Raw genomic sequence first — 22701 nt, 5'->3', positions numbered from 1 at the left:
TTCCTTTCAATTCCTCTTTAAATTTCTTGATACTGTCCTGCTCCGTACTTTTTTTGAAATCATCCTCAAGCCCCTCTAATTCTTTAATTATTCTCTCTCTGTCCTCCCATGCATACTATATTAGTATGCATAGCATATTCTTGGAGCTGGATGCTGAGTTAGCCGCCCATTCATCAAGCATCTGTGGATTGGGGGATTCATGTGATGGAGTTACATAGATTCTTAGACCTCGCGGCACCATGTCTTTATCTACGTAATCCTGGAGGGAGATCGCCTCCCACCATTTGGATGATTCTTGTTTTTTTAAATTTTTCGTATCTTCTAAGTATGGTGTTCAGGACGTTGTCTCTGGGTTTCTCTGTGGTTGGTACTACAGCTGCGCCTTTTCCTTGTGCACAAGCAAAGAGAACCTGGGGCTTCTTTCCGTCTCTCACTTTCATCCTCCATGATGATAAAACTGTGTTATGGTAGTCCCTTGTAATGTGCGCTTACAAACATGCACTTTCCATTGAAACACGAGGAAAACAAAAATGCGGTAATGATATCTCCCGCTTCTCCTCTTCTGTACTTATGTGAACTCTTGACCTCCCCGCCTTGATGTAGGCAGTTCCTGATGCCACTGAATGTTCAATAATCCTTTTAGGAGTACATGCGGATACTATCGTCCCATAAGTAAGACTGAAGTTTATTTCAGCTTTGTTGCTTACGTATCCGTCACTCCGCTCATGCCCATGCACCGCAAAGTAAAACCCGACCCCCGGTATTCACTCCGAGAGGGAGCCTGCCCGAACACAACATGCACGTACGTCCCCCCCTCTCCCAAAGCGACACCCGGGGCCAAACTCACCTCCGTGTTTTGGGCTCACGTCCTCCAACAAAGGAAATACGTTGATCAGTTCTCCTCTGTTCCCATGTGGCCGGCATATAGTCCCTCCATAATGTCAATGCAGTCAGGATGGGTTTTCCTGGGACCGGTCCCGAGTCAGGTGATGCGTCTGCCGTCGAAGCCCTAACCCGGAATTAAATATCCAAGTTTTCGTCAAAGTATCGGACGCACTCTCAGAGGTCAATTGTTTCACCATAAGTTTTTAATCTTGTTAACCGCTACGCGTTTCGACACCCCAATGTGTCTTGATCACACGATAATTCAGTTTCGCAAGACAGTGTATAAATAAACATTAAACATAGAAGAGGCATTCAATAAATACATCAGTACATAATGTTACGGTGGCGGCCATCTTGGAAGAGGTCAAATTGCACTTCTATCTCTCTGTACTAAATAACCCTGGGCGTAGTTCGCGAAGTAGCACTTCGCGAAGCTATGCAAAGTGCAGTTCGCACTACGCGAGCTACGTGTAGCACTTCGCGAACTGCATAGTACCTTGTTCGTACTGTGCCAGATGTCGTTTTCAATGATTGTACAGTGCGGACAAGCAACCGGCACTGTGCAATCATTGAAAATGGCATCTTGCACAGTGCGAGCTGTAGTTTTCTGCTGCTCGAGTAGATTTTTACTTGAGCGGCAGCTTTCTCAACGCGAACTGGTAGTTTCTCATCGCAATGAGAAACCTGACCTCCTCGCGTTGGGAATCTCGCCGGGAGGTTTATTTTCCATGCTCGCGATCGCCAACTTGATGTTGCTGATAGCGAACAAGGAAAAAGTCTCGCTGGGATGTCATTTTGCTTGCTCGCGGTTGCCAACTTGACGTTGAGGACCGCGAGCAAGCAAAAAATGACCGCAGCGCTACGCAACACTACGCTACGCGTGTTCGCACTGTGCTACGTGCAGTTCGCGTAGTGCGAAGTAGCGCGAACTTCGCAAACTACGCGAGCGTAGCGTAGTGCTTTGCCCAGGCTTAGTACTAAAGCAACATATTTGAAGTAAAACTTGTATTATAAATTTGAAAAGCAAGTGCATAATTAGGATTCTAGTTTACAATAGAAAGTTAGTTTTGTTCAATATCCTGCAGACTAGTGCCAAAGCAGTGCATCTACTTTAATCCCCCGAAGGGGTCAGAGTAACCCCAATTAATTTCTAGATGTGAACTGTTGTTACAGAGAAAATAGTCAATGCTCCATGAGTGCAACTGCCCGCAAATTACCATGAACTTATTTGGTATATGTAACCTCGGTACCCTGAAAAGTTAATGTTACCCTAATTCCACCCGAGTGGGAAATGAGCCAAAATCAGACCCAATGGTCCTACTATCTAATATGATAATTTAATCAATCCTTTTAGCATGGAATCTTCCCGCTTATACAGGTTTATATAAAATGAGCAGATATCATTACGTTTCCTGCATGATATATTGTGCAACGGACTAGTGCCTATACAAAAAAACTCATGTCTATGGTAACTCAACAGAAAAAAAGGGGGAACTGATGCAAAAATTATTATCGATTGGCCTTAAGAAGATTGCCTCCATATTCAATATCAAACATAGTGTTATACCACAAAAACTACCCAATATTAGCATACAATACTTCAGTGCAATAAAATTATCTCCGGGGAGGATCCGCAGATCCTCCCCGCACCCTCCCCGAACCCTCCCGAGCACGAGCTGAAGGCTAATAGGCTGACAACACTCTGAATCAGGAAGTTCTACCGAGGCACAAGAAAGCACAAAAACAAAGACGCAAAACGCGACAAGGGGGCAGGGTAGAAACACCCTGACCCCCTAGGCCTGCTCAAGGGGTCCCACAAGGACGGGATGCGTGGGATGCGCGTAGGGTCCACGCATACCGCAAATGAAAAAAAAACAAAACGTGGACTCCCGCGCTTTGTTTTTATTTAGCCCCCGGGGGGGCCAAGTCTCGGGGGCAATGTGTTTAACATATTGGGGGGCCTAGAGGGGCCCCCCAGCCCTGGGGAGTGCTACCCCCGGGGCTTAACTGAATGTATGCAGGGGGGCTCATGGCCCCCCCGCAGCCCCCGGAACTGCCACCCCCCGGGGCTTGTTTTGAAGAAAAAAAAATATATACCATTGTGGGGGTGCTCGAGCCCCCCCACACGCCCCGTGGACCGCCACCTCCCTGGAGCACTAAATATTTAAATAGGGGGTCCATTACGGACCCCCAAGCCCCGGGGACCACCACCCCCGGGGCTTAAAATTCAGTGGGAGGGGGCCACGCGGCCCCCCTCCTGGAGCCTTTTCGTGGGCCTGGGAACTGCCACCCCCCAGGGCCAGCTCCTGCAGTGTCCCAGGGTGCCCACCCCCGGGACACTGCTGTTTGCTATGGCATGATGGTAGCCTGCCGTAGCAAACTGCTTTGGTATTTGGAAGAGAGAGCAGGAAACCTGCTCTCTCTTCCAAATACCAAAGACGATTGCTTTTCCTCATCCCCCTTCCCGGATTTTTTTTTTTTTTAAATAAAAAAAGCAAATTGGGGGCAGGCCCTGGGGGATGGGGTCCCCAGGGCCAAAAAATAAGAAAAAGAAGGGGGGCTACACAGCCCCCCTTCTTAAAAAAAATAAAACGACGTGATCGGGCCGGAGGCCATGCCCCCTCCTTTCATCACTCTGCAAACCTGACCCTGAAAAGTAATTCTAAGCATACTTACCAGTAACTTGTATTTCCTTCCATAGGAATCCATTGTGTGGTTTTCAGCCAAAAAATGTCTAAGTGTCCATTTTTGAAATGTACAAATATTCCTCTAAAATCAGCCGAACTACTGAAGAACCAGAACCTTTTGGGCCTGGCGGCGCAGGGTACGCCCTCTGTCCCCGGAATTCACCTGCTTCGCTACACAGAGACACGGGACACTCTGTCGGCGTTAGAAGATTGGATTTATTTAGCTGCAGCTAGTACAGTTATCCTAGAAGTACACAAAGTAGGTTCTCAGGAGACTGCCACTTCACTCTGTGGTGCATCAGATTAAATACTATACAATACATAATTATTAGCGAGATACACTCCCCAAGCATATAAGAAAAGAGCCAATAGGGTAAGTTGAAAAACAAAGCGGAACCAATAAGAAAGGTTTGAAAACAGAAATATCAGATGACTCGAAGAGACCTCTCCTCCAACTGTGTTTGTCACCCCACCCCCGAACTAATTCATTAACAGATTATAACTAACTTGCAGGTGGTGAGATACGCTTGTGTGTATTAGAGGACAGTCGTGCCACGAGAGAATGCTAGCAGGAGACAGTGAAGGCCAGTTGATAAGATATGATCAGGAAAGAATAGTGTGAGCCTACAGATAGTTGAAACAGGGATTAGGAAAGCCAGACAAGGATTAGTGTACTCGGCTAGTCCAAACACCAGCTTCGCAAATAAGGCCGAGGACGTATTTCGACACCGAGCTACAGGAAAAGCAGAATAGACTTCGTTCGCCGTGCTGCCTGAGTGATGGCAACACAAAATGGCGGCGGATCACAAAATGGCAGGTCGATTCGATCGTGATCGAAAATTGAAGTTCCTCAGACCCTCCTTTTGCCAGAACTCAGGCAAGATATACTCATGTTAATCTGAGTCCACGTCAATAGCCATGAGATCATCGAGCTGTTGCTGTAACATCATTCTTATGTTTTCCGTTACTTGTGGCTTGGGTTTTGGGATGCACAGAGTAGCACAAAGATCACAGATAGCGGGACCACAGTGCATACAAAGGCAACAAGAAAATACAATGGTCAAGATTATACCAAGGAATGTCAATGCCTTCCAACCCCATTTAGACAGTAGTCCCCAAAACCATTCCGTTAAAGACCAATCTCCTTCGTCCTGATGAATAGACTCGGAGATTATGTGCAACTTGGAGATAGCTTGGTATACTGTCGGAGCATCATTAGGAATGAAAATACAGCAGCTTGACCCGATCAATTTACATACTCCACCACGATCGGCAAGAATAAAGTCTAAGGCAACTCGATTTTGTAAGGTCATAAGACGATCCGCCTGTAGTTCTGCCGTGATATTTCTTAAGGCTCCTACAGTGATGTCTATTGTAGTCTCTACGACACGGACCAGTTGCCTTATATTTCTGCTGTTGGCCATTGGACCCCAGAAGGGAAGGAAACCTTTAAGGAAATCTCCCCCCTCTTGTCCCGCTGTGTCTTTTGAATCAATAATTCCTCGGCTGAAACGGGTTCGGTGATAATTGGCAGAAGCAGTGTAAGTAGGAGGAAGAAGGAAGGCTATGTAGCAAGTACCAGAGAAACCCGTTGGTAACCAAGTATAAGCTCTATCATAGCAAATGAAATAGGTGCCTTGAGATGGTACTAGAGGACGCGAGTTTTGAGAGGAATAAATGTACGTGTAGGAGCAGTTACTCTTTGTTGCAGTGTCAGAAGAGCGATCGTTTATTTTTAAACAGAAGTTACCTTGATGCGGTATAGTCCAGATTGGCGAGGATTTTCCCTTTCCTACTTTACTATTAAGACTCAACATATATTGGGTGACGTTCCAATTGGTGTATGCTTTCCTTTCGTCAATGGAAATTTTGCTGTTCTCCATGATTTTAGCCATAACTACCATACCCTTAATCAAGGAACTATGACTAAAATCCGGATAATTAATTTGTGAAGTAACAGACCGTCTGAATTTGCTTTGATAAGCATTGGAGAAAATGACGAAGAATGCCCAAGCAGAACCCACATAGGAAAAAAGAAGAACTAGATATGGCATTCCTTTCTCGGTGGTATGTGGCATAAGACCACATACCCAACAATCAGTTGTGTTAACCACTAATTGATGCTGGTGTAATAGTTGGATAAAGGAATTGTTGTAATACTCGGTTCTTCTGACAAGTTCATGTGAAGGAAAAGTATGAAAGAGGTGTGGAGAGATAGTAGAAGAAGGCAAAGAGGAAGAAGGGGAGGTATTTCTTGGCTGCAAAACATAAATTATCCAACCAATAATCGCCAAAGCAATACATAATTATATAAAACACATAAAGTTATACTATAACGACTGTACAATATTTCACAGGGTGCTTTCTTCACTCCATCTCTTCTCTCTTTATTATTTAGTGTAGATTCCATTTTACTAGTGGATGCTCACGGCAATCTTCCTCAATCACTGAAGTCACGATGCTCTACCGTCCTATGACACTGAGCATCCTGCAGACCTATTGTCACTACTCAGGTCGTGACCTAGACTCCTACCGTGACCCTGCAACCGAAACAGAACACTACACAAGGGAGCAGAAAGTCTCAATTGTTCTTTTGTCTGGGCCTAAGGTTATAACGTTCCTTCCCCGGAACACTCTGATTTCGAAACAATGTTCTTGGTTCAGTCGTATTCAAGCGACGATGCGATGGAATTGCTTCTTGTAAAATGTTGTTGTCCTCTTTCTCAGACAATGTCCCATTCAGGTGTGCATCGCTAAAGGGTACAAATCGTGGAACAGTTTCGCCTTCACAGTCACCAACCCCTCTGCGAACCCACTGATCAAAAGGCAAAGGCAAAGGTACTTTCTTGCAATGCACACCGTGAATCCAATTCTTTTTTCCTTCAACTTTGACGGCTGTTCTTGTGGTAAGTAACACCACTCGAGGCTCCCGCCACCTGAGCTGCAGATTATTCGACTTTTGAAAATTCTTCACACAGACCCAGTCACCTGGTCGGATGAAATGACCTGGGTCTGTGGAGGCCTCCGGCAGAGCACTCTGAACCTGTTGATGAAGAACACGCAATTTAGTTGTAAGGTCATGCAGATAGTCAATCAACATTGGATAGGGCAAGTCTGAGAATTTCTTAGGGCGAGGTATTCCCCATATGTTGGCCGGACGGCCAAATACCACTTCGTAAGGGCTAAGTCCCAAACGAGAGTGTACTGCAGTTCTGGTGGATAGCAGAGCTAACGGCAAAGCATCAGGCCAATTAAGTCCCGTACTTGCTTGAACCTTTGCTAATTTCAACTTCAGAGTTCCTTTGTAACATTCTACTAAACCCGCTGATTGTGGATGATTTGCTGCGTGTAACTTTTGCTTGATTCCAAGACCTGCACAAACTTTCTGCATGACTTGGCCAACAAATTCGCTCCCATTGTCACTCCAGACAATGCGCGGCAAACCAAACCTGGGAAAGAACTCTTTTCGTAGGATTTTAGCTGTGGATAAAGCCGTATTATCTTTCAATGGGTATGCTTCTATCCACCTTGAAAAGGCACATACCACCACCAGAACATATTTGAGGTTGTTTCATCGATCCATATGAATGTAATCGATTTGCAACACTTCAAATGGGTATGTCGGAGGAGCAAAGTGACCTGCTGGAGTTGGGGTTCCCTTTCCTGGATTATACATTAGACAAACAATACAATGCTTTACTACATTGTCTGCACATTTTGGGATATTTTCGTTTTGCCACACTGGAGCCAAAAGTTTACAAATGCCTTTTGCCGTGAGCCATAGTAACCACTGGGAGTACATAAGCATCCGGTAACAACCAACGTTGATGTTCGGATAATTCTATCCAACAACCCATCTCATCTAACATTCCTGTACTTTCTCTCCACTTGCTCAACTCTCTTTCTGAAGCCTCTTTCTGAATCGCTTTCACGCTTTCCACTGTATTCTCACACATTCCTCTCTCTCTGACCCAATTCGCAGGACCTGCCACATACATTCGACTCGTTGAATCTCTCGCTGTTTTCTTTGCTATTTCATCAGCAAATGCATTTCCTCGTCCAACATCATCCGTAATCTTCTTGTGTGCACTACACTTCACTATCGCTATTTGGATGGGTAAAGCAAGTGACTCAAGGAGATCAGTCACTAACTGACCATGTTGTATTTTGGTGCCATGTGAAGTTAGGAATCCCCTTTCCTTCCAGAGACGCCCAAAACTGAACGCTACACCAAAGGCATATTGGCTGTCAGTGTACACGTTCACTCTTTTCCCTTTCGATAATACACAAGCTCTCGTCAGTGCTATCAACTCTGCTGCTTGCGCTGAATTGTGTCTAATGCGTGCAGTTTCCACAATCGTATGTAAGGTGGTTACAGCATAGGCTGAAACCGTATCTCCATTAGGCATTTTGAAACAAGAACCATCTACCCATAGAATCCCATCCGGATTCTCTAGCGGTGTGTCTCTCAGGTCAATTCTTCCTTTTGTCTCTTCCTCAGTACGGAAGAAACAATCATGCTGATCCTCAACACTCTCCTCATTTGGAAGGGGCAACAAAGTAGCTGGATTTAGGGTATTACATCGTTTGATGTGTACGTGACTAGCCAAAAGCGTCAGCTCGTAACCAGTTAAATGTGCACTCGTAAGATGCTGTGTTTTCGCTCTGTTTAGCAAAGTATCCACTGCATGTGGCACCATGACAATGAGAGTGTTATCCAACACCATTCCAGCAGACTGTTGGATAGAAATTGCTGCTGCTGCTGTGGCTTTGAGACAACTGGGCAATGCTTTAGCTACGGGATCTAATGTAGCCGAAAAATAGGCACATGGCCGCTGTCTGTCTCCAAATTGCTGTGTCAAGACTGACAATGCACAACCTTCTCTCTCGTGAACATACAGCGTAAAAGGCTTAGTGTAATCTGGGGTGCCTAGTACAGGAGCAGAACAGAGAGCAGTGCGTAAATCAGTGAAACTCTTTTGGCACTCATCAGTCCAAGGAAGGGGCTGAGGCGTATCTTTTAAAGTGAGTGCTAACATAGGTTTGGCGATCAAAGAGAAGTTAGGGATCCACTGTCTACAATAAGAAGTGATACCCAGAAAGGCACGTACTTCCCTTTGTGTGGATGGTACAGACATTCGTGCAATTGCTTGAATACGTTCTGGTGTCAATCGTCGTCCCTCCTTTGATAGGAGATGACCCAACAAGGTAACCTCTTGACAAACAGGTGAAACCTTGTGATTCAGCTTAAACAAGTGGCGTAACAATGCAACAGTGAAATCTTTGCAGATATCTTTTGTATCGGCGGCGACTAACAAGTCGTCCATGTATTGAATAAATGCAGCACCAATCGGCAAGTGAAAAGTATCAAGATGATATTTCAAAGCTTGGCTATAAATGGAGGGACTTTCACAATAGCCTTGGGGTGCGCGCTTAAATCGGAAGCTTCGGCCTCCAACAGAAAAACCAAAAATGTCCCTACTCTCTTCTGCAATAGGAATACTGAAGAAGGCATTCTTTAGATCGATAACAGAAAACCAAGATGCTGTGGAAGGTATCATGGTCAACAAAGCAGTGATATCTGGAACAACAGGAAATTGTGGAATCACAATTTTGTTTACTTCTCGCAGATCAATCACAAACCGGTACACAGGAGGCTGAGAAGGATCAGTACGTTTGAGAACAGGAAGAATAGGACTATTGCCTGTGTTACCTCTCGTTTCTTCAACAACATCCTTCCGAATTAGGTCATGAATGATTTCCAAAAGCGCTTTTTCACCTTCAGCAGAAATTCTATATTGTGGGATACGTGGTAATTCAACATTGGGCTTGAGGGTAACAACATAAGGCGGTATCTCAAGACAACCCACATCGTTCGGACCCGTGGCCCAAAGTGCTCTTGGAAAAGAAAGCAACTCAGGAGGAAACTGATCTTTGGACAAATACATTGGGGAGATCAACTTCTGACCTAGAGTGAGATGTACGCCAGAAGGAGAACAATATATTGTAGCATGCATTCTTTTCAATAGGTCTAGACCCAACAGATTCTCACCGCAACCATTCGTCAACAGAAGTGGAGGGGAAACAACCTTTACAACGCAACTTTTACAACGCTATGCTATTACAACGCATTTTTTACAACGCAAAAGCTTTTACAACGCATGCATTTACAACGCATGCTATTATATGGTAAGTACTTTTACAACGCATATACCATTACAAAGCATTCTTTGCAAAAGCCTTTACAACGCATGCATTTACAACGCATGCATTTACAACGCATGATGTTATATGGTAAGTACTTTTACAACGCATATACTATTACAACGCATTTTTTTTAATATTGAGATTTGGAAAAAATTAAATATATATTGTATAATTTATAAATAATTACTATATATGTAAAATATGATAGTATAATTATTGATTCAAATTTTGTTTTTTATTTTTGAAAAAATTAAAAATGTGAGTAGTTTAACAAAAGATTAATACTTGAGTATTTTTCTAATATAAAAGAGTATTTTTTAAGTTAAATTAAATAAATATATGATTAATACTTGAGTATTTTTCTAATTTCAAAGAGTATATTTTAAGTTTAATTAAAAAAATTTAAGATTAATAAAAGAGTATTTTTCTAATATCAAAGAGTATTTTTTTAGTTTAATTAAATAAATATAATTTTAATATTAAATGATTTGTCTTTTGAAAAATTATTAATTGAGTATTTTTAATTTTATTATAATATGTTAATAATTTAAAAATAGATTAATTATTAATTATTTATACTAGAGCTTTCTTAAAAAATATATAAAAAAATTTATTTAAAAATTAGTCTTATGAAAGAATCATACTTGAGTATTTTTTAAAAATTAAAGAGTATATTTTAAGTTAATTTAAAAAAAAAATATTATTAATAAAAGAATTGTATTATGAAAAATTAATAATTGAGTAATTGTAATTTTACTAAAATATGTAATTAAAAGAAAAATTAGGATTATTATAAAATATTAATACTAGAGCAATTATTTAAAATTAATATCAAATAATAAAAAAATTAATATTAGTATTATGAAAGATTAAAACTTGAGTATTTTTAATCTTCTTATATAAAGTTAAATGTTTGTAAAAAAAATACCAAAAAAGTAAGAGTACTTTTGGAGTATTATAATATAAAATTAGAGAAATGTTAAAAAAAAAAGATACAAAACTAAAATTATTTTTAATATTGAGGGCCTCATGTAGGTAGCGAAATACCGGTCGGTAACGGCCGATTTTCGGTAAATATGCCGTTACCGACCGGTATTCAGACAAGTGAGATGTAGGAGTCCAAAAACCACTTTTCGGTAAATATGAGGCGGTAAATACCGATTCATAGTTACCGAATTCTAAAATACCGATTCATATTTACCGAATACACAATTAACGAATCGGTAAATATGAAGTGGTAAATATGAAGTGGTAAAAATCTAAAATGACATGTAGGAGCAGTCGGTAATTAAGAAATCCAGGAAAATCGGTAAATAAGAGTCGGTAATTAACACGGATGGAAAGCAGGTGGTAACCATCAACAATGCACATAAGCAATCCCAAAATGCAACAGCGTGGACAACATGGCCGCCATGTACGTCATTGCAAGGCGCCTACGTCTACAGGCAGCAGGACTGAGGGTGTGGCGACGGGAGGAACAAATCTACAGACAGCGCATCACACTATTCCAGCTGACTGATGCAGAGATACATGAGAGGTACAGGCTACACCCCGAAACCATCATGGACCTGATAAGGGACCTGCACCCACTCCTGGACCAGCCAACAAGAAGGGCGCACGCCATACCACCACATGTGCAGGTGCTCTGCAGCCTACATCTACTGGCATCCGGCAGTTATCAGGTGGTGACAGCTGCGGTGGGTGGTGTATCCCAGAGTTGCCTGTCCCGTTTCTTCAGGAAGTTCCTGGATGCCATGATGCAGAGAATGCACCACTACATAAGCTTCCCAAACACACAGGCTGCACTGCAGAAAACAAAAACAGACTTTTATCACATGGCACAGTTCCCCCATGTCATCGGCTGTATTGATGGTACACACATCCCAATCTGTCCACCAGCTGATACAGAGCACATCTACAGGAACAGGAAGTCCACCCACTCCATCAATGTGCAGGTGATCTGTGATGCAGGGAACATCATCACAGATATTGTTGCAAAGTTTCCTGGGAGCACCCACGACTCTTACATCTTCCAGAATAGTGGGATATACACACGACTGAGTGCCGGAGAATTCGGAGAGGGATACCTGCTGGGTAAGTAACAGTGACGCCCCTTGAATCCTGCAAATCAGAGTGTATAGAGGCATGTAACTGATGGTTCCCTTTTACTCATCCAGGCGACAGTGCATATGCATGCCGGTCATTCATCCTCACTCCCTACCTACACCCAGCAACCCAGAGTGAGAGACGATACAACGTGGCCCACAAATCTACACGCAATGTGGTGGAGCGCACGTTTGGACTACTGAAGAGCAGGTTCCGCTGCCTCCACAAGAGCGGAGGCGCACGCCAGTACAAACCCATCACCTGCTGCAAGATAATTGCCACTTGTGCAATGCTGCACAACCTTGCCACGAAAAAAGGTACAGATGTGGAACTAACATATGTTGAGGACAATGAGGATGAGTCAGGCCAGCCAGAGGGCAGCGCAGCTAGAGTGCCAACTGCAGTCGATGGGAGAGAGAGACGGGCAGAGATCACATGCAACTATTTCTGAGTAAGTGAGGGGACACAGCGAGTTGTGAGAAGTCATGACGTAGTTTAATGTGGCACCACGCCATGAACACATGAACAGGCCAATCTGGCAATATGCCATCTATACAATGAGTATGTCCAGGGTTACGTCACCCAATGGCAAGTGGATAAGCAGGGCCACATCAATGTTTGCGCATACGCGCTGCAGTGGTGGATTGCACGGCCTGTGCATCCTCACTAGAGCCAACCCCAAGCCGCCTGCTGCTCCTGCGTGCTTCGGGGACGGGGGGTGTGATGCTGCTGCTGGTGTCGATGCTCTCCGCAGCATCCCCTGCAGCAGTTGTCGACGCCTGACTACTCAATAGCACCCCTAGTGCACTTGTCACCTGCACCATCCCCCGAGACAGGTCGCTGCAGCACTGTGTTAGGCCCTCCTGCATCGTCACAGAGCGCCGGCAAAGTAGGGAAGTCGCAGTTGCCAGACGGTTGAGTGCCCTGCTGGTAGTGTCCCTTCGCTGGCGTTCCCGGCGCCGTGCTTCGATGTCAGCATCTAATTTGCTGCACAACTGCTGGATTGACTGGGACATGTCCCGAATGCCCGCAGCCATGCCGCCAATGTTTGTGTCCATGTTGACTAAGCTTGTCTTCATCACCCGCATGTGCCTCTGGACTGACATAACTGCCTTTGATTGCAGGCGCTGTTGCTTCAACATTTGGCCCTCGAGCCCCAAGAAGACACCATGGCCGTCAGTGGGTGCTGGTGGACTCTGGACACGCGACCTGCGGCGCCCTCTTGCTCCCGTCTGTGCTGCCTGTGAGGTGTGGGGCACAGTGGGATGGCTCCCTTCCTGGGGCCCGGTGCGGTCTTCTGGGCCCATGCTGTCGTCTGACGAGGTGTCTAAGGCTCGTAGCCTGGCTGCTGGACGCCTCCTCATTCTCACACCTGCAAGCGGAGATGTGGCCGGTGAATCGAACATGAGTGGCGATGCTGGCTCTGGTGGTGGTGATGCTGGCTCTCGGTGAGGTGATGCTGGCTCTGTGTGCGGCGAGGCTGGCTGCGTAGGTGGTGCGGCTGCAAGTGGGCCTGCTCCCTGGTCTGAACTCGTGCTGGCTAGAGGTGATTTTTGTGGCCGGTGTGCCGTCTCCCCTGCAGCATGCCCTGTACTGCATGATGTCACATCTGTGGACAGAAAAACAACATTGGCTCAGTGTCCCCGAAGGGCTGCATTGCAAGCGTCACAATAAATCATTTCACATTCCAATCTGTCCTCTGTCTCCTTGTGCCTCGAGTGCGTGACATGCCTTGTTGCCCTGTGACATTTACGTCATGGTTAGTGTTGCCCTGACTACATCTCCCGGAATGCATTGCCTGTCTGCACTGACACGTGTGGACTGCAGTGTGATTCTCGTTTCACAATGGGGGATGTGGGATAGGGGTAGGGGAGGCTACATTGCTGTGCTTTCGTCTTACCTTGGTGTGTTGCGGCTCTGGCAGAGCTGTCGGCGTCCCCAAGACCCACGACGCTCTCTTGCTCGAGTGTGGCCGCCACCAGCTCCTCCAGTTCGGTGAGGGCAGGTGCCCTGTTGGTTCCACCTCCGGTCTGGCTGGCCTCCTTCTGGATGTCACCCATCTTCCTCTTGGTCACAATCCTCAGGTCATACCAGCGCTTTTTGAGGACCTCAATGTCCCTGTGGGTCACTCCCACAGCATTGACCTGCGCCTGGATGGCCAGCCATATGTTGCGCTTTTCGGCCTCAGGCACTTGCAGGGATTGCCTCCCAAACAGCTTCTGGTGCTGCTTCACCACCTCCTCCACCAGCACCTGGAGTTCCTTGGGGCTGAATTTGAGCTTCCTCCTCCTTTCCCCTCCGTCTTTCTGTGTTCTCTGGCTGGACATGCTGTTCGTTTCCCGCTCGCACATGCAACTGCTCCCTGCCTCTCCTCTGCACTCCAGGCCTCTCCAGGGTCGGCTAATTATGTACACCTGCCTGGGTGTGGCCACTTCGGCTAATTGTGTACACCTGCCTGGGTGTGGGCAGTTCCTGGTTGGGTGGGCTGTCGTTGCACAGGATTAGCTGTTTCGTCAAGTCATGTGATGTTATTTACCGAATCCGTACGTACCGATTCGGTATTTTCCGAATCGGTAGATACCACCTCGGTATTTTCCGATTCGGTAGATACCACCTCGGTATTTTCCGAATTGGTAATTATCACCTCGGTATTTACCGAATCGGTGAATTCCGATTCGTATTTACCGAATGTTACCGAATCGGTAACTGTTACCGAATTTTTACCTACATATAACTTACCGATTCTAATTTACCGATTCGGTACGGCTCGGTATTTAAGAACCGGTAAAATTTATTTACCTACATGAGGCCCTAAAAGAGTAATTAGAAATGCATTTCAGAAATAATAATACCTAAAGAAAATAGAGCAAAGAAAATAGAACTTACTTTAAAAAAAAATTCCCACATTTTTGCATTGAAGTCTATGAGCTTATTTGTCCTTCATTTATTTTGGCAGCTTCAGAATATACAACCCGCGGAACAAGAAAAGAAGGATCAGAAAGAGAAGAATGCGCAAGTTTAGAAGGAAAAAGAATATAGAGTCGAGGTAAGGAAAAGAATTAGTAAATTTGCATTTAAAAAGTAACATTTTACATGATTAAATTACAATTTTTAAAAATAATAACAGTAAACAAATAATGTTTATAAAATATTTATTTATTGAAACAAACTTAAAAAATAAACCATATTTTTATTGATTTTTGCAAAATAAGGTACATTTTTTAGAAAACATATAAATATTTTAATTACATTTTTAAACATTTATTTACAGATTAGTTAAATAAAGTAGTCCGTAATAAATATTGAAGCACGCGATGACGTAATGACGTGTGCGTCGACGTAATGGGCCATTTTGAAGAGCATCGGAGGAGGAAGCAGCAGGAAGCTGATCTGCGTCCAGGTAGGAAACATTTTCACTTATAATTATAGATTAAACCTTTAATAGTGATACATATATAGTAAGGAAAGAATAAGGAGAGGTTGCGGAAAAACTAATTGATGTTTTAAATGTTTTTAAACATGTCCACATTTATGTCATTAATGTATGCCTATGTCGGGTCGCCCAAAGGTATTGGTTCATTTCAAAAATGTATGTAACTGTAAAAATATTTAAAGTTACTGTTCACAAAGTTTATTTCTTAACTTCGGAACTAAAAATAGTGATTTTGATCTTCATTTCTAAGAGAAAAATAATAGCGTATTCGTAAATTTTGGGAAATAATGAATGAATATAAATTGGTGTTTATGCAGCAATGTGCATTTTGGATAATGGCTTGAAATGTACAATTTAGATTGGTTTGTTTTTTGGTGAATTTTTAGGTCGGTAATTAAAAAGGAAGTTTTCTATAATTAAACTAATGGCGTTCGGTTGTTGAAAAATTGGTCCAATACTATGGAACAGCAGATTTGATGACATTGGTAGTTTTGCTAGAAATGAAGAATTGAAAAAAAAAAAAGGACCCGACTTGTTAGTTTGAAATTTTTTTTTGAAAAAACATAGTATGCCAATTGTAATTTAAAAATATTTAATTTTGAAGCAAAGCAAGAAAGTAAGTACAAAACTAATTTTAGAAAGAAAGAATGTTAGAAAGATTTTCCAGGTAGTCTATAGCCACACACAACGAAAATTGTTGTACAATAGCCAATAGTCTCTCAGACATTTCCCTTGTTTTGACAGTTACTCGTGGGTTTAGACTACCTGCAAGTGTTTGGGCTATTCTCATTTCTTGAAAACTTTGCTCCTTCTTCAAAGTTTCCAAAAAAGAGTAGAAGTTTGGATGAGGTTTGCCAATTGTGTGGTTGAAGGAGTTATGCCATCCCTCAATGGCATTGTTTGTTTTTGCTTCTCCCTCTAAACAACTCGTGTAGCAGTTCCACCACTCCACATGGAATCGTGGCTTCCTCCTGCGACCCGATCTGCTTAGGTGTCCAATCCATGTGTCCTCGAAATAATTTACAATGGGTGCCAATTTTTCTTTGTTACTTGTATAATAAACAGATTCTATAATTGCAGTGTAGTACTCGTCCACACTATCGGGAGCAACAAAACAAAGTGCTGTTAATTTTTGAAGTTCAAATTGTAGTTTGCTATCACGAGAATATTCTGCAACTAGGGATGTTTTTTGTAATTTACGCCAAAATGCCTGGGAAAAATGAAAAAAACATCCCTGAATTTGGGTATCCGTGTACGTTTTATTGATCACATTGATCATGCTCAATTCAAAATCTATAATAATTTTCCTAGGACTTTGAGATGTTTTACTTTTAATCACTGATAAAAGTTCAGTGTATGTTGCAGAAGTCTTATCAGGTAGCAAACTATATACTAAGGGGATTACACTATTGTTAATTTTGGCATGTATAGTGTAAATTTGAGTGAAAGGATGGGGTGTACTTTTAAACGTCCCATCCATCATCCAAATTTCACTACTTTCTAACTTTGCAAGGTTACGTGGGGTACTAAAAATTAGAATTCGTTTCTGAGGGTTTTCGTTGTCATGCAGAAGGAAAGGTTCATCAGAAAAAGAAATAGAAAGATCATGTGGAATTCTAATGTCAGAGAAAGAATGTGGTGTAGATAATTGAATGTTACTTGCCTGTTTTTGTCTTTGAATAATTCTTCTCAAATTAGGAATTATAGGCATGTTACTAGCAACATGACTGGGGACATGCTGTGCAACCTCTCTTAAAATTGATCCTGTAGAATCATTGGAGGTGCTTGCAATAGCTTTCATTTCGTTAACTGTTTCTCTAATTTCTACCTCCATTGCAGAGGCAGAGTGGTTATGTTCTGTGGTTTTCACAACTAAATTATCAAGAGTAACCGCTCTGCCACTGCAATGGGTAGTGTAGTATTGCACACACCTCCAATGATTTCTAGTTAAACTTATTCTTTCCTTACTATATATGTATCCTCCATGGTTTAATAAATTTTTTCCCTTCCTGGATTTAATGTACTTCGCAGCTTCAAGACTAGACATTATCTGAAAAGAGAAGAGAAGAAAAAGAAATTAGGCTGAAAAAGTAAATGCAATACCTAAAATGTAACACTTACACCATCCAACACTTTCCCTACTGCTGCACCTTCCTGGAGTTAGAATAGTAAATATTACCCCTACACCATCCAACACTTTCCCTACTGCTGCACCTTCCTGGAGTTGGAATAGTAAATTGCACCCCTACACCATCCCACACTTTTCCCTACTGTTGCACCTTCCTGGAGTTAGAATAGTAAATATTACCCCTACACCATCCAACACTTTCCCTACTGCTGCACCTTCCTGGAGTTGGATTAGTAAATTATACCCCTACACCATCCAACACTTTCCCTACTGCTGCACCTTCCTGGAGTTGGAATAGTAAAATGCACCCCTACACCATCCAACACTTTTCCTACTGCTGCACCTTCCAGGAGTAAGAAAAAAAAATTCTTCAATCTGAAAACTTTATGTTCTACATTTTGGGAATATTTTAAAAATAAAAAGTAAATTGTTTGTTAAACTAATTGATGGTTTAAATACAATGTTGTATAAAAATACCTTGTTTTTTTTGGAATTGGTTTCCTTGGTGAGGCTTTTGAAGTGGAATTGGCCTGCTGGCTGGAGTTGACACTTATGTGTTGGATGGAATCGTACAACACAAACAATTGTCTGGAAAAGTGATAAAAGGATAAAATGAGAAAACTGAACGTTGTTGAGAAATGCAAATTTAAAATAACTTTTTGCAAAAAAGATATTCAATATAACTAATAGTACATAACACTTTCCCTACTGCTGCACCTTCCTGGAGTTAGAATAGAAAATTGGACCCCTACACCATCCAACAATTTCCCTACTGTTGCACCTTCCTGGAGTAAGAATAGTCAATTGGACCCCTACACCATCCAACACTTTCCCTACTGTTGCACCTTCCTGGAGTAAGAATAGTAAATTGCACCCCTACACCATCCAACACTTTCCTAACTACTGCACCTTCCTGGAGTTAGAATAGAAAAATGTACCCCTACACCATCCAACACTTTCCCTACTGCTGCACCTTCCTGGAGTTGGAATAGTAAATTGCACCCCAACACCATCCAACACTTTCCCTACTGCTGCACCTTCCTGGAGTTGGAATAGTAAATTGCACCCCTACACCATCCAACACTTTCCCTACTGCTGCACCTTCCTGGAGTTGGAATAGTAAATTGCACCCCTACACCATCCAACACTTTCCCTACTGCTGCACCTTCCTGGAGTTGGAATAGTAAATTATACCCCTACACCATCCAACACTTTCCCTACCCCTGCACCAACCTGGAGTTAGGTAAAAAAAATTCTGCAAACTGCAACTCTTATTTTAATTATTTTGGGATTATATTAACATTAAAAATAAAATGGTTAGTCTAACATATTGATGGTTTAAATACAATGCTGTATAACAATACCTTGTTTTTTTGGAATTGCTTTCCTTGGTGAGGCTTCTGAAGTGGAATTGGCCTGTTGGCTGGAGTTGTCACTTATGTGATGGACTGAATCTTTCAGCAAAGAAACAAACAATTGTCTTGGAAAAAAAAAGAGAAAATAAAATAACTTAACGTTGTTGACAAACGCAAATTCTGAATAACTTTTTAAAATTATGACATAGAATATAACTAATAGTACATAACACTTTCCTAACTGCTGCACCTTCCTGGAGTTAGAATAGAAAAATGTACCCCTACACCATCCAACACTTTCCCTACTGTTGCACCTTCCTGGAGTTGGAATAGTTAATTGTACCCCTACACTATCCATCACTTACCCTACTTCTGCACTTTACTGGAGTAACAATAGCAAAAGGAATGACTATTACATTGTGGAAATTATAACTCTGAAAATATAAAATACCTTTTTCTGTTGTTGTTTGTTTTCGTGGAATTTTTGGTAATGCTGGCTGCAGGATTAAGTTATTTTTCAAATTTATTTAATCCACAAACTTGTAACCGATTTACTGTGGAAATGAAAAAAAAATTTCAAAAATTAATGTAAATAAGTCAACGTTGGTTAAAGCAAAAAAAACAATTTTTTGTAAATATGATATTTGACAAATGAGTATGAGTAACAATTGGTAAAGTAAAACATAATACACTTTGAATGCATTATTTAATAAGAGTAATAATGGATACACCTACACCATCACTCAATTACTCTACTGCTGAACATTCTGGGACTTAGAATAGTAATAGTTACCCTAGTAACATGAAACGCTTTTTCAAATGTAGTATCTAACTGAAGTCATATTAGTAATTGTTACCCCTGCACCATGGTATTATTTCGTTTATGATGTAGTGTGAATGAGTAAAATTTTAATATAATCACCTTAACCATACAACAGTTTTGCTAATGCTAAAAATATATTTTTAAAGTAAATAATTACAATTAAATAACATTTACCTTCACAATAGTAAAGGTGAGTCGATTACGTTGAGGTGATGCAAAGTTAGGTACACGAATTCTTGATTTTGAAAAAATAGCAAGTTTCTGTTATTGGAAAAGAAAGTAGTTGTTTTAAGTTGGTATATATTTTTAGTGATAACAAATTAGAAACAGTACATTTTAAAAGTTAATATAAAAATTTTTAAAACATATTTTGTATGGAAAGCAAACATATTTTATGCTAAAGCATGGTATTAAAATATTTTACTGACTTACTAGTAGTTGCAAACTAATAATGCTTTTCCAAACGAATTCAGTGCTCTCTCTGAGGAGGTTGCAGTGGAGGTGACAGAGGGTCAGGTTTTGACGTCTGGTCTCTCTGGTAGTTGATAATCAACTGATTGCAAAATGGTGTCTTCCTGGTATTTATAAGTTTTACTCAGTGTCACTATTATTTTTTTTAAAATGTGCGTTCGTTGTGTTTTTTTTATACTTTATTTTACTGTGGAAAATGATAATTTAAAAAAGCATTTAAAAATGTATTTTTTTCATTCATTTGCTCCGTTTTGGCATCCATTTTGGAACATGTCTTTTGCTATTGTTTTCATAGAAAGTGTTGTAGGACAAGTTTTACAAGTGAGATGGATAAAATGGCGCCTATGTGTATGTGTCTTCTGTTTTTCTCTGTTTACTTTCTTTCCGATGTAATCATGATAAAAATGTGTATGTATTGTTGTTAAATCTTTCGTTGTTTCTTTAAAACTTTGAAATGTGTGAATACGGAATTTTATGGGGGATTTTGAGTATTAATTTTAATACTCGAGTATTAATTTTAATACTCGAGTATTCATTTGGTAATGCATTTCAGTAGATTTACGTACAGTTTTGCTCCACATTTTAATACACTTCCCCACCCTAAAACCCCTAATTTCCCTGCATCCCGTGCCAGATTTTATTGTACTTTAAAAAAAAAAAAAAAAAAATTTGCGTTGTAATGGTATGCGTTGTAATAGATTTCGTTGTAACTGCACTTTTAAGTATTTAAATAGGTTTTGCGTTGTAAAAGTATTCGTTGTAAAGTAATGCGTTGTAGTAGTATTTGCGTTGTAAAAAATGCGTTGTAATGGTATGCGTTGTAATAGCATGCGTTGTAACGTCATACATCCGAAGTGGAGCTTCCAAATCATAAGGACCAACTGAAATAGGCAAAGGACAAGAAACCGGATTGCGAACAGGGGCGCCAGAGAATCCTACAGAAACATTCGTTAAGCCAGACAAAGGTGCCCCAGGGAGTTTAGAATGAATGATAGAACTTCTCATTGCTCCAGTATCTAGAAGAAATGGCTCTGATACACCCATTGTAGTGACATTAACATAAGGACCATTTTGATCTACTGGGATTGGCACAACTCCCCTACTTTGTCCATGGCTGTCCTAGTTGGCATGAAGACTCTCATTCTCGCCGTCAACATAATGGTCTTCATTATAATACTGAGTAGATCTCACATTCTGCTGATCAAAGTAGTTCATGGAATTGGGAGAAGGAAGGGCATGCTGTTCTTGAGTTAACACACCTCGACCTCTACCTCTGTTTGCTGACTGGAGACCAGCACGACCTCGTGGAGCAGATAACGCTCCATTGCGCTGCAATAAAACCGGACAACTACTCTTAAAATGACCTTCCTCTCTACAATAGGCACATTGATTAGGACCTAACAAAGGTCGCGGAATGTATGACTCAGGTTTCTGATACAACCTCTGAAACTGCGGTGGCTGCTGAGTCTGAGGCTGAACATAACGTGGCGGATAGGCTTGCTGCAAGAGAACCTTCGTTTTTAAATCTTTCTTCTTTTTCTCTTGCTTTTCTTTTTCTTCTTCATCCCTATTCTCATAATATTGTGCAGTAGCCAATATCTGAGCAGAAGAAGAAACAGCCCAAGAACTTTCTGAATCTTTTAATTTGTGTGACAGCTCGGGAAGCAAATTGAATACAAATTTATCCACGAATAATCGCTGTCCACCCTCGGTAGGCATGTCTTGACCACTGTGGTCGATAAATGTCTCCTCAAAATGAGTAAAGAAGTCAGAGACACTTTCATCTTTCTTTTGTTTGCATGCTGCTAGCTTATCCCAATTAACTCTCAGTGCAGGCATCATAGTTTTCATTAACGTAATGATTCTACCAGGAAGTTCCGAGATCAAAGCGTCAGGCTTTGCGCCACCCACTTAGTCTCTATCTGTATCAGCTATAACATCCCAAGTAGCACCTAGTTCCTGTGCGTGATCCTCTCTACGAATCTTAGCCCATATTGTCTGTGGGACTACATTAACCATTAGCATATCAATATCTGCCAGATTCATAATAAAAGCATCGATTGTCTGCGATAATTCTTTGTAATAACCTGCAGGGTTCTTACGAGGATCTGGTAGAGTCTGTTTAAGGGCCAAAACTTCAGATCTCTTCCAAGGGACATGTACCCATATACGTTGAAAATTAGCAGGAATAGCTGGATTAGCACCTACTCCCGCAACCTCTTCCTTCCATACTGGAGGAACCTCTCTCATAGGATCATTTTTCGACGTCAGTTTAACCGACGGATCGGAATCAAGAAAAATCTGAGAAAACAATAAGGATCTATAAGAGATAAGTGATTGATTGATTGATAGGCTTTATTTCGATACATAAAATATCTTAAAAGCATTTCAACAGTTTAAGGAAAACAACAAATAAAACACTTTCCCAGAAAAAAAGAAAGTAAAAAACAATAACTTAATAAATACAATTAATACAGTTAAAATCAGGATTAAATTGATACGGAAAGCCTTTTTGCACGAATCAACCAAGTCCACTTTAAAAATTTAGACACAACACAAACCACCAAAGTGGATGTGTCGGACAATAAAATGCGCAGGGCCACAGT

General features: G+C 41.5%; 1 long non-coding RNA gene across 1 annotated transcript; it reads right to left on the bottom strand.

Moving 5' to 3' along the window:
• Positions 1–17272: 17272 nt before the first annotated feature.
• LOC146834558 (uncharacterized) lies at positions 17273–19305 on the bottom strand. Its single transcript, XR_014960310.1, has 4 exons — positions 19253–19305; positions 18811–18926; positions 17924–18034; positions 17273–17368 (listed from the first exon to the last, which is right to left on the bottom strand). It is a non-coding gene; the product is annotated as an uncharacterized LOC146834558 (long non-coding RNA).
• Positions 19306–22701: the final 3396 nt, after the last annotated feature.

The sequence above is a fragment of the Triturus cristatus genome, chromosome 4_2 (assembly GCF_964204655.1).
Source record: "Triturus cristatus chromosome 4_2, aTriCri1.1, whole genome shotgun sequence".
NCBI lineage: Eukaryota > Metazoa > Chordata > Amphibia > Caudata > Salamandridae > Triturus > Triturus cristatus.
The sequence above is the reverse complement of the archived record's forward strand: the minus strand, read 5'-3'. Positions and strand labels throughout refer to the sequence as shown.